This window comes from Symphalangus syndactylus, chromosome X (assembly GCF_028878055.3).
Source record: "Symphalangus syndactylus isolate Jambi chromosome X, NHGRI_mSymSyn1-v2.1_pri, whole genome shotgun sequence".
NCBI classification, from domain to species: domain Eukaryota; kingdom Metazoa; phylum Chordata; class Mammalia; order Primates; family Hylobatidae; genus Symphalangus; species Symphalangus syndactylus.
The window spans coordinates 71,989,007-72,002,654 of record NC_072447.2 but is presented as its reverse complement, the minus strand read 5'-3'; positions in this window follow the sequence as shown (position 1 = coordinate 72,002,654).

Genomic DNA, 13,648 nt, shown 5'->3' with positions numbered 1-13,648 from the left:
TTCTCAGGTGATTCCGACGCATCGCCAGGGCTAAGAATTCCTGGTTTAAAAAGTTTAGCAAGATATGTGAGCTTATGTAAACCTCACAACAACATTGGTAAGTTACACTGTAAGTGTATTAGTCTGTTCTCACACTGCTAATAAAGAAATACCCAAGATTAGGTAATTTATAAAGGAAAGAGACTTTACTGACTCACAGTTCTGCATGGCTTGGGAGGCTTCAAGAAACTTACAATTACGGCAGAAGGCAAAGCAAACACATCCTTCATCACATCGAGGCAACAAGGAGAAGTGCCAAGCAAAAGGGGGGAAAGCCCCTTACAAAACCATCAGATCTCGTGAGAACTCACTCACTATCATGAGAAAAGTAACACAGGGGTAACTGCTCCCATGATGCAATTACCTCCCACTGGGTCCCTACCATGACATGCTGGGATTACGGGAATTACAATTCAAGATGAGATTTGGGTGGGGACACAGCCAAACCATACCATTCCACCCCTGGCCCCTCCCAAATCTCATGTCCTCACATTTAAAAACACAATCATGCCTTCCCAACAGTCCCCAAACATCTTAACTAATTCCAGCATTAACCAAAAAGACCAAGTCCAAAATTTCATCTGAGACAAGGCAAGTCCCTTCCACCTATGAGCCTGTAAAATCAAAAGCAAGGTAGTTACTTCCTAGATACAATGGGGGTGCAGGCATTGGGTAAATACACCCATTCTAAATGGGAGAAATGGGCCAAAACAAAGGGGCTACAGGCCCCATGCAAGTCTGAAATTCAATAGGGCAGTCATTAAATCTTAAAGTTCCAAAATTATCTCCTTTGACTCCATGTCTCACATCCAGATCACTCTGATGCAAGAGTCCTGGTGGGAACTCTATGTGGGGACTCCAGCCCCACATTTCCCTTCTACATTGCCCTAGCAAAGGTTCTCCATGAGGGCTCTTCCCCTTCAGCAAACTTATTCCTGGACATGCAGACATTTCCATACATCCTCTGGAATCCAGGTGGAGGTTCCCAAACCTCAGTTCTTGACTTCTGTGAACCCACACATTCAATACCACATGGAAGCCATCAAGGCTTGGGGCTTACACCCTGTGAAGCAATGGTCTGAGCTGTGCCTTGGCCCCTTTTAGCCGTGGCTGGAGCTGAAGCTGCTATGATTCAGGACACCCTGTCCCAAGGCTGTACAGAGCAAGGGGGCACTGAGCCTGGCCCATGAAACCATTTTCCCTCCCAGGCATCAAGGACTGTGATAGGAGGGTGTGCCATGAAGGTCTTTGACATCCCCTGGAGACATTTTCCTCATTGTTTTCGTGATTAACATTTGGCCCCTCATTACTTATGCAAATTTTTGCAGCTGGCTTGAATTTCTCTCCAGAAAATGGGTTTTTCTTTTCTTTTTTTTCTTTTCAGACAGAGTCTCACTGTGTCACCCAGGCTTGAGTGTAGTGGCATGGTCTAGGCTCACTGCAACCTCCACCTCCCAGGTTCAAGCGATTCCCCTGCCTCAGCCTCTCAAGTAGCTGGGACTACAGGCACCTGCCACCACACTCAGCTAATTTTTTTTTGTATTTTTAGTAGAGACGGAGTTTCATTGTCTTGACCAGGCTTGTCTTGAACTCCTGACCTCGTGATCCACCTGCCTCAGCCTCCCAAAGTGCTGGGATTACAGGCATGAGCCACTGTGCCCAGCCAGGATTTTCTTTTCTACTGCATCACCAAGGTGCACATTTTTGAAATTTTTATGCTCTTTCTCCCCTCGAATGCTTTGCTCTTTAGAAATTTCTTCAGCCAGATACCCTAAATCATTTCTCTCATGTTCAAATTTTCACAGATCTCTAGGGCAAGGGCAAAATGCAGTCATGCCTACTCCAGTTCTCAACAAGTCCTTCATCTCCATCTGAGACAACTTCAACCTGGACTTGTTTGTCCATATCACTATCAGCATTTTGGCCAAAGCCATTCAACAGGTCTCTAGGAAGTTCCAAGCTTTTCTACATCTTCCTGACTTCTTCTGAGCCCTCCAAACTGTTCCAACCTCTGCCTATTACCCAGTTCCAAAGTTGCTTCCACAATTTTGGGAATTTACAGTAGCAACCCACTGGCCAGTACCAATTTACAGTATTAGTCCTTTCTCACATTGCTAATGAAGACATACCCAAGACTGGGTAATTTATAAAGAGAAGAGATTTAATTGACTCACCGTTTCACATGGCTGGGGAGGCTTCCGAAAACTTACAATCATGGCAGAAGGGGAAGCGAACATGTTCTTCTTTACATGGCAGCAGCAAAGAGAAGTGCCAAGCAAATGGGGAAAGGCCCCTTATAAAACATCAGATCTCATGAGAACTCACTCACTATCATGAGAAAAGCAGCATGGGGGGACAGCCCCCATGATTCAATTACCTCCCTCTAGGTCCCTCCCACAACATGTGGGGATTCTGGGAACTACTTCAAGATGATATTTGGGTGGGGACACAGCCAAATTATCATTAAAATATTATTAATTCTGTTTTGTAAATACAGATATTAAGGCTCAAATAGGTTAAAATGACTACTCCAAGGTGACAGAAATGTTAAGTGGCAGAGTGGGGAAGTGTAGACAGGGTTTCGAACTCCAAATTTTGTGCTGTGTCCTCCAGAACACAGACCTCCTACCACATTGGTTGCTCCTCAGGTTCAGGAATGTTTCTTCAAGGTAAGAAACATATCCTCAGGGTCAGAAACATGTTATCAAGGTCAGTGTATGTGTTTTTTTATTCTCTGCACTCTGAGCCTGTGACATAGAGCCTTATCCTGAGTGAGGAATGGTGAAGAATAAAATGCACTGATCACTCATGAGTGAAGGGAGAAGAGAAGAGGTGGATTGGTGGAGGGTACAGAGGTGGACTTCTTGAAGAAAGGCAGAAAGGCAAAAGCATAGTCTTCTTACTCCTAGTTCAGTGCTCTTTCTACTATATCTCACCACTTTTCCCAGATTAAATAAATAAATAACATTGAGGAGAGGCAGCGAAAGGTGGTGGAATGGGACTCTGCAGTCATAGCCCTCCTACAGAAACATCAATTCAAACAATCTACAGATGAAAATACCTTCACAGGAGCTAAGGAAACCACAGCACCTGATTGTAGCACAATAATAAGTAAAAACACATGGAAGTGGGTAGGAAGGAGAGTCTTATATGACCCATGTCACCCCTCCCTCAACCCCAGTCAGCACAATGTAGAGAGATATACCGTTTGCTTCCATAAAAATGAGTAAAGACACATGGAAGTGGGTAGGAAGGAGAGTCTCATATGACCCATGTCACCCCTCCCTCAACCCCAGTTAGCACAGTGTAGAGAGATATTTTGCTTGCTTGGGGAAAAGAAGGAAGTGAGCAGAGACCTTCACCTTATACCGGAACACTGGGCCTGCCACAGTAAAATCAAGCACCAGGCAGGTCACCAGGGCTCCACACTCCAGGCAGGAACTTGCAGACTGTGCCACCAGACCTATCCTGGTAGCAAGTGGGACCTTACAGTACCAGCTCACCTCTGTGAGGCAGAGTCCATTTCCAGTCTGCACCACTTCAGGACCAACATCACTCACCCCGGGAACCAGGCTCTTCTCACCAATGACATTCCTCACAGAAATAGGAAAACCAATGCTAAATTTGTATGGAACCATGAAAGATCTTGAATAGCTAAAGCACTCCTGGGCAAAAATAACAAAGTTGGAAGCATCACACTTACTTGACTTCAAAATGTGCTACAAAGCTATAGTAACCAAAACAGTATGGAAAGGGCATGAAAGCAGACACATAGAGCAAAGAAACAGAATAGAGAGCCCAGATGTAAGTTCACACATTTGTAGTCAACTGATTTTTTTTATGTAAGTTATTGGGGTACAATTGGTATTTGGTTACACGAGTAAGTTATTTAGTGGTGATTTGTGAGATTTTGGTGCACCCATCACCTGAGCAGTATACACTACACCATATTTGTAGTCTTTTATCATCGCCCCCCTCTCCCTTCCTCCCAAGTCCCCAAAGTACATTATATCATTCTTATGCCTTTGCATCCTCATAGATTAGCTCCCACATATCAGTAAGAATATACAATGTTTAGTTTTCCATTCCTGAGTTACTTCACTTAAAATAATTGTCTCCAATCTCTCATCCAGGTCACTGAAAGTGTTGTTAATTTATTCCTTTTTATGTACAGCCAACTGATTTTTGACAAAGGTGCCAGGAACACACATTGAGGAAAAGACAGTCTTCAATAAATGGTGCTTAAAAACTGGATATCCACATGCATAATAATGAAATTAGACTGTGACCTCCCTTTATATAAAAAATCAAATGAAAATGGATTAAAGACTTAAGTATAAGACTCTAAACTATGAAAATACAAGAAAAAAACATAGGGGGAAGTCTCCATGACATTGGTTTTTTTGGATATGACCCTGAAAGTAAAGGCAACGAAAGCAAAATTAAAAAATGAGATAGTATCAAATTGAAAGCTTCTGCACAGCCAAGGAAACAATCCTAAGTGAAGAGACAACATATAGAATGGGAGAAAATATCTGTAAACCTTGTATCTGATAAGAGGTTGATTTCCATAATATATAAGAAACTCAAACAACTCAATAACAAGAAAACAAATAACATGATTAAAAATGGGCAAGGAACAAAAATAATAAAATACCTAGGAATGCAGCTAATCAGGAAGATGAAGGATTGCTACATGGAGAACTACAAAACACTGCTCAAAGTAATCAGAGATTGCATAACCAAATGGAAAAACATTCCATGTTCATGGATACGAAGGATCAATACCATTAAAATGGCCATATGGACCAAAGCAATGTATAGATTCAATGCTATTTCTATGAAATTACCAAGAACATACTCCATAGAACTAGAAAAAAACTTTTAAAATTCATGTGGAACTGAAAAAGAGCATGAATAGTCAAGGCAATTCTAAGTAAAAATAACAAAGCAGGAGGCATCATGCTACCCAACTTCAAACTATACTACACGGTTACAATAACCAAAAAAGCATGGTACCGGTACACAAACAGACACATAGACCAATGGAACAGACTAGAAAGCCCAGAAATAAGGCCACACACCTACAACTATCTGATTGTTGACAAAGCTGACAAAAACAAGCAACAAGGAGAAGATTCCCTATTCAATAAATAGTGCCTGGGATAACTGGCTAGTCATATGCAGAAGATTGAAACTGAACCCCTTCCTTACACCATATACAAAAATCACCTAAAGATAGACTAAAGATGTAAATATAAAACCTAAAACTATAAAAATCCTGGAAGACAACCTAGGCAATACATTCTTGACATAGGAATGGGCAAAGATTTAGTGACAAAGATGCCAAAAGCAATTGCAACAAAAGCAAAAATTGATAAATTAGATATAATTAAACTAAAGAGCTTCTGTACAGCAAAATAAACTATCAACAGAGTAAACAGACAACCTACAGAGTAGGAGAAAATTTTTGCAAACTATACATTTGACAAAGGTCTAATATCCTGCATCCATAAGAAACTTAAATGTACAAGAAAAAAACAAACAACCCCATTAAAAAGTGGGCAAAGAACATGAACAGACACTTTTTAAAGGAAGACATACGTGCAGCCAACAAGCATATGAAAAAGAACTCAATATCACTGATAATTAGAGAAATGCAAATCAAAACCACATGAAATACCATCTCACACCAGTCAAAATGGCTATTATTAAAATGTCAAAAGAATACTTATCTGGGCTACCTTAGGTCAAGATTTTATCCCCCCATACTACCACAACTGATGCTCTCTTTAGCATGCTACCTCCTGGTTGGAGGCCAACCAACTCAAGCCATTACACCAACTCATAACAGAGCAACCCTGCTTCAAGGAAGGAGAAAACAACATGTACTTCCACCATCTGTTAACATCTTGGCTATCCAGAGGTCCTGAGTCTGCCTATTCGACATCATCACTGCTAGTACAACCAGCATTTGAGAAAACCAGCATGCTAAACAAAACTATAACTAAGGATCATCACAGAGTCCACTTCACTTCCCTGCTACCTCCACTGGAGCAGGCTGTGATATCCATGGCTGAGAGACCTGAAGATTGATCACATCATAAGACTCTTTGCAGACACTCCCCAGTACCAGCCTGAAGCCTGGTAGCATTACTGGTTGGCTAGACCCAGAAGAGCAATAACCATCACTGCAGTCTGGCTCTCAGGAAGCCCCATCCCTAGGCAAATGGGGAGAGCACCACATCAAGGGATCACCCTGTGGGACAAAAGAATCTGAACATCAGCCCTTGAGCCCCACATCTTTCCTCTGACATGGCCTACCCAATGAGAAGAGAGAAGGAACCAGAAAAACATCTCTGGTAATACAGAAAAGGAAGGTTCTTTAACACCCTCAAAAGATCACACTAGCTCACCAGCAATAGATCCAAACCCAGAAGAAATTTCTGAATTGTCAGTAAGAATTCAGAAGGCTGATTATTAAGCTACTCAAGGAGGTGCCAGAGAAAGGCAAAAACCAAATTAAAGAAAATAAAATAATAATACAGGATATGAATATAAAAAATCTTTAGAGAAATATATAGCATAAATAAAAAACAATCGCAATTTCTGGCAATGAAAGCCACACTTAGAGAAATGCTAACCAAACTGGAAGGTTTCAACAATGAAAGTGAACAAGTAGAAGAAAGACCTTCAGAGCTTGAGGACAAGGCTTTCAAATTAACCCAATCTGACAAAGACAAAGAAAGAAGAATTAAAAAAATAAAATGAACAAAGTCTCCAAGAAGCTTGAATGGTAATAAAATATTTTCAACAAAAATAAGTCCAGGACCAGAGGGATTCACAGCTGAATTCTATCAGATATTCAAAGAAGCATAGGTACCAATCCTACTGAAACTATTCCAAAAGATGGAGAAAGAGGGAATACTCCCTAAATCATTCTATGAAGCCAGTATCACCCTAATACCAAAACCAGAGGACATAAAAAAAAGCTACAGACCAATATCCCCGATTACCAGATGCAAAAATCCTCAACAAAATTTTAGCAAATGGAATCCAACAGCATATCCAAAAAAGATAATCCACCATGATCAAGACAGCTTCCTACCAGAAATGCATGGATGGTTTAACATACGCAAGTCAGTAAATATCATACACTACATAAACAGAATTACAAACAAAAATCACATGATCATCTCAACAGATGCACAATAAGGATTTGACAAAATCCAGCATTATTTAATGATTAAAACCCTCAGCAAAACTGGCATAGAAGAGACTTACCTTAAGATAACATAAGCCATGTATCACAAACCCATAGCCAACATTATACTGAACAGGGAAAAGTTGAAAACGTTCCCCCTGAGAACTTGAACAAGACAAAGCTGTCACTTTCACCACTTCTGTTTAACATAGTACTGGAAGTCCTAGCCAGAGGAATCAGACAAGAGAAAAAAATAAAGGGCATCCAAATTGCTAAAGGGGAAGTCAAAATGTCACTATTTGCTGATGATATGATCTTATACCTAGAAAACCCTACAGACTCATCTAAAAAGCTCCTTAATTCTATAAATGAATTTAGTAAAGTTTCAGGATACAAAATTAATGTACACAAATCAGGGGCACTGCTATACACCAACAGCAACCAAGCTGAGAATCAAATCAGGAACTCAATCCCTTTTACAATAGCTGCAAAAAATAAAATCCTTAGGAATAGACCTAACCAAGGAGGTGAAAGACCTCTACAAGGAAAACTACAAAACACTGATGAAATAAATAATAGACAACACAAACAAATGAAAACATACCCCATGCTCATGGATGAATAGAATCAATATTGTAAAAATGACCACACTGCCGAAAGCGATCTACAAATTCACTGCAATTTCCATCAAAATACTATCATCAGTCTTCACAAAACTAGAAGAAAGAATTCTAAAATTTATATGGAACCAAAACGCAGCCTGCATAGCCAAAGCAAGACAAAACAAAAAGAACAAATCTGGAGACATCACATTACTCAACTTCAAACTATACTGTAAGGCTGTAGTCACCAAAATAGCATGGCACTGGTATAAAAATACACACATAGACAAATGGAACAGAATAGAGAACCCAGAAGTAAAACAAAATATTTACAGCCAACTGATCTTTGACAAACCAAACAAAAATATGAAGTGGGGAAAGAATACCCTATTTAACAAGTTGTGCTGGGATAATTGGCAAGCCACTTATAGAAGAAACCAGATCCTCATTTCTCAGCCTATACAAAAATCAACTCAAGATGAATGAAAGGCTTAAATCTAAAACCAGAAGGCATAAAAATTATTGAAGATAACATTGGAAAAACTCTTCTAGACATTGGCTTAGACAAAGACTTTATGACCAAGAACCCAAAAGCAAATGCAACAAAAACTAAGATAAATAGATGGGACTTAATTAAATTAAAAAGCTTCTTCACAGCAAAAAAAATAATAATAATAATCAGCAGAGTAAACAAATAACTCCCAGAGTGGGAGAAAATCTTTGCAACTATGCATCCAACAAAAGACTAATGTCTGGAATCTACAAGGAACTCAAACAAATCAGCAAGAAAAACAATCCCATCAAAAAGTGAGCTAAGGGCATGAATAAACAATTCTCAAAAGAAGATATCCAAATGGCCAACAGACATATGAAAAATGCCCAACATCACTAATGATATGGTTTGGCTGTGTCCCCAACCAAATCTCAACTTGAATTGTATCTCCCAGAATTCCTACATGTTGTGGGAGAGACCCAGGGGGAGGTAATTGAATCATGGGGGCCAGTCTTCCCCATGCTATTCTTGTGATAGTGAAAAGTCTCACAAGATCTGATGGGTTTATCAGGGGTTTCTGCTTTTGCTTCTTCTCTCATTTTCTCTTGCTCCCACCATGTAAGAAGTGCATTTCACCTCCTGCCATGATTCTGAAGCCTCCCCAGCCATCCCGAACTGTAAGTGCAATTAAACCTCTTTTCTTCCCAGTTTTGGGTATGTCTTTATCAGCTGCACGAAAACAGTCTAATACAACTAATAATCAGGGAAATGCAAATCAAAACCACAATGTGATGCCACCTCACTCCTTCAAGAATGGCCATAATTTAAAAATCAAAGAAATAATAAATGTCGGTGTGAATGTGCTGAAAAGAGAACACCTTTACACTGCTGGTAGGAACGTAAACTAGCACAACCACTGTAGAAAACAGTATGGAGATTCCTTAAAGAACTAAAAAACTACCATGTGATGCAGCAATCCCACTACTGGGTACCTACCCAGAGAAAAGAAGTCATCATATGAAAAAAGACATTTGCATGCACATGTTTATAGCAGCACAATTTGCAATTGAAAAAATATGGAACTAGCCTAAATGCCCATCAACCAATGAGTGGATTACGAAAATGTGACATATATATATATATATATACATATATATATATATATATATATAAAATGGAATATTACTCAGCCATAAAAAGGAATGGAATAATGGCATCCACAGCAACCTAGATAGAGTTGAAGGTTATTACTGTAAGTGAAGTAACTCGGGAATGGAAAACCAAACATCATATATTCTCACTTATTAGTGGGAGCTAAGCTATGAGTATACAAAGGGATAAGAAGGACATAATAGACTCTAGGGACTTGAGGGGAAGGGTGGGAGGGGAATAAAGAATAAAAGACTACACATTGGGTGCAGTGTACACTGCTGGGTTGATGGGTGCACTGAAATCTCAGAAATCACATCTAAAGAATTTATCCATGTTACCAAACACAATCTGATCCCCAAAAACCTATTAGAATAATAATTTTAAAAAACATGAAAAATAACAGATATGGCAAGGTTGAGGAGAAAAAGGAATGCTTATACACTGTTGTTGGGAGTGTAAACTAGTTTAACTATTGTGGAAAACAGTGTGGTGATTACTCAAAGACCTAAAAACAGAAATAACTTTTGACCCAGCAATCCCATTACTGGGTATATACTCAAAGGAGTATAAATTGTTCTATCATAAAGACATAAAGACACATGCAGAGGTATTTTCATTGCACCACTATTCACAATAGTAAAGACATGGAATCAACCTAAATGCCCATCAGTGGTAGACTGGATAAAGAAAATGTGGTACATATACACCATGGTGTACTATGCAGTCATAAAAAAGGACAAGATTATATCCTTTGCAGGAATATGGATGGAGCTGGAAGCCATTATCCTTAGCAAACTAACTCAGGAACAGAAAACTAAATACCGCATATTCTCACTTATAAGTGGGAGCTAAATGACGAGAACACATGGACACATGGGGAGAACAACAGACACGGGGGCCTACTTGAGCATGAACGGTGGGAGGAGGGAGAGGATCAGGAAAAATAACTAACAGGTACTAGGCTTATTATCTGGTTGACAAAATAATCTGTAAAACAAACTCTCATAACACAAGTGTACCTGTTTAACAAACCTGCACATGTACCTCTGAACTTAAATAAAAGTTAAATTTTAAAAAATAGATAAAGGGTCTGAATAGAAATGTCTCAAATGAAGACATACTAATGGCCAAAAATTATATGATCAAATAGTCAACATCACTAATAATCAGGGAAATGCAAATTAAAACCACAAGAAAATATTACCTCTCACCTGTTTGAATGGCTACTATCAAAAATACAAAAGAAAAAAAGTATTGGCAAGGATATAGAGAAAAAGGAACCCTTGCATACATGGCAATGTAAATTAGTACAGCCATTATGGAAATCTTTATGGAGGTTTCTCAAAAAATTAAAAATAGAAGTACTATATGAGCCAGCAATCTCACTTTTGAGTATATGTCCACAGGAAATAAAATCAGTAATGTTGAAGAGATAATTGCACTCCCATGTTTACTGCAGCACTATTCACAATAGCCAAAATACGGAATTAACCTAAGTGTCTATGAGTGGATGAATGAATAAAGAAAATGTGGTATATATACATAGTGGAATACTATACAGCCACAACCAGAAGGAAATGTTGCCATTTGCCACAAGATGAATGAGCCTGGAGGACATTATGTTAAGTGAAATAAACCTGACAGAGAAAGACATATACTGCATGATGCTACTTATATTTGGAACCTTAAAAAAATGTTTTCTTTTTTTTTTTTTTTTTTAAAAAAATTTGTAATTTTTTTTTAAAAAAAAAAAAGAATTACAAATTAGATTTGCAATGAAGGTGCAATAAAACATTTTTTGTGGGGGAAAAAAAATAAATAAAAATAAACCCCTCAAAGTCATCGATGAGGGTTAGAATCAGCTTCTTCCAGACCTCCGTTAATGTTAATATTTTGACATCTTCCCATGAATAAAGAATGTTCTTAATGACATCTAAAGTGAAAAAAAAAAATGTTTTCATAGAACTGGAGAGTAGGATGGTGGTTACCACGGGCTGGGACAGTTGAGGAGGTGGTGGTTAGAGAGATGTTGGTCAAAAGATACAAAATTTGTGTTAGATAGGAGGAATTAGGTTCAAAAGATCTATTATAGTACATAGTGACAGTAGTTAATATATTATATCTTGAAAAATGCTGAGAAAGTGTATATAAAGTGCTTTTACCACAAAAATTATAACCGTGTGAGGTAAAGTTATGTTAATTTGGCTAGATTTAGACATTCCACAATACTTTAAAACATCATGCTCTACATGACATATACAATTTTATCTGTGAATAAAAATATAAAATAAAAAGATTGAGCTAAGTAGTCGAATGACAGCAGCATTACAGAGGAAAACAAGGATGTTAGGCAATTTCCTTGGCCTTGGGGTTTGCTGTCATCTGGTCATTCAAGCCCTGCTCTTACAGAATCTCCACTGAAGGAGATCTGGACTAGAGGGACCGTGAACCAGCCTAGGGTACCTTGAGAATATTGTGGGTATGGTCTAGGAAGTAATTGCAAGTTATCGTAACAGGAATATGCAAAAGAGAAAGAAGAAAATGGTCAAGGGATGTTGGAACTGAGGACTAATTAGAAATTGGCATGGAAGGAAAATAAGGTCTCAGTAAACAGCAACAAGCATATCTGGTACTATTCCAAGTTGTCAGAGCAAATGCAGGTGAGAGAGACAGAAAGAGGCAAAAGGCAACCCTGGGTGGGGGCAGGGGTACAGCAATCTCCTCACAGAGTGAATATAAACTTACCAACTCCACCAAAGCTTCATGAAGATAACCCTTACCACCATCTTAAATTTTCCCCCAAGTTTTCTGGTGCTATGGAGTTAAGTGACCACCCTGAAGAGATAAGTTAATTGCTCAGCCAGCACTAGAACTCCCATTTGCTGAGGGATGTGAGGGAGTATCTGTTACATGGCTTTCTCCTAGCTTCTGGTGGTTCGCTGGAAATCTTGGGCATTCCTTGTATTCTGCTGCATCACCTAGATCTCTGCCTTCATCTTCACATGGTGTTCTTCGTGTGTGTGTGTGTGTATGTGTGTGTGTGTGTGTGTGTGTGTGCATCTGTGTCTGTGTTTAAGTTTCCACTTTTTATAAGGACACCAGTCATATTGGATTACAGGCCCACCCTACTCCAGGGTGATCTCATATTTCCGTAACTAATGACATCTCATTGGCCCTATTTCTGAATAAGTTCATGTTCTGAGGTCCTGGGAGTTATACCAACATAATAATTTGTGGGAGGGACACAATTTGCCCCATGACACTCATCATCTGATGACTCTCCCCCAAAGACTATCAGTATCAGTTTGTTTCTTGATAGTCAGACCTATATATCAACTGCCTGCTGGACTAAGTATATCTACAAATCCCATGAGCATCTCTGTCCTAATCAATATGCTTTACCTTCTACCACTGCTATGACCTCACCTAAACTTGGCTCACCTCCTGAGTGATACCTCTGGGTTATTAGCTTTGCCATCATCCCAGTGATGCAGCTATGAAACCTCAGAGTTTTCTCTGACTCCTCCTCTCTTCTCTCTCTGTATTATCATTTGCAAGGTCTTGCAGATTCTATTTTTATGATGTCTTGATTTTGTCTTGCCCTGCTTCTCCCCTGCTACTGCCCTAATCAAATGGCATTATTTCTTCTCACCTGGAAGGGTACAGTAACCTCCCAGCTGCTCTCCCTGCCTCCCATTTAGCCTCTCCTTCTGGTCTATCCTGTCTGACATACAAGAGTCACCATCATCAAGCACAGATCTGCCAGTGGCTTCTCTCCTCAGAAACAGCTGCTTTCCCAATCTCTGAGCCTTGTCCTGTGCCAATCCTGTTCTCTATAATGTCCTCCCCTTTGTTCACCTAAGTAGATTTTTAGCTGAAAGGCCACAGTCTCCACAAAGCCCTTACATCCCATATGACCTTTTGTTCCTCAGGCTGTGTTTATGTCTCTTCAGTAGCACTTAACATATTCTACCCTGTCTCAGAACTATATATCTCCTTTGTCACTCTTCCAAACACACACTAACACAACATGATTGTGTTTAGGCAGAGTCTGAGTCTTCCTCATCACAGTGTTCTACATGATGTTTGGCTCACAGCAGGTGCCTAATAAATATTGCTTGAGTGACTTGGAAAACGTTGAAGCTTTCTGCCCCAGTC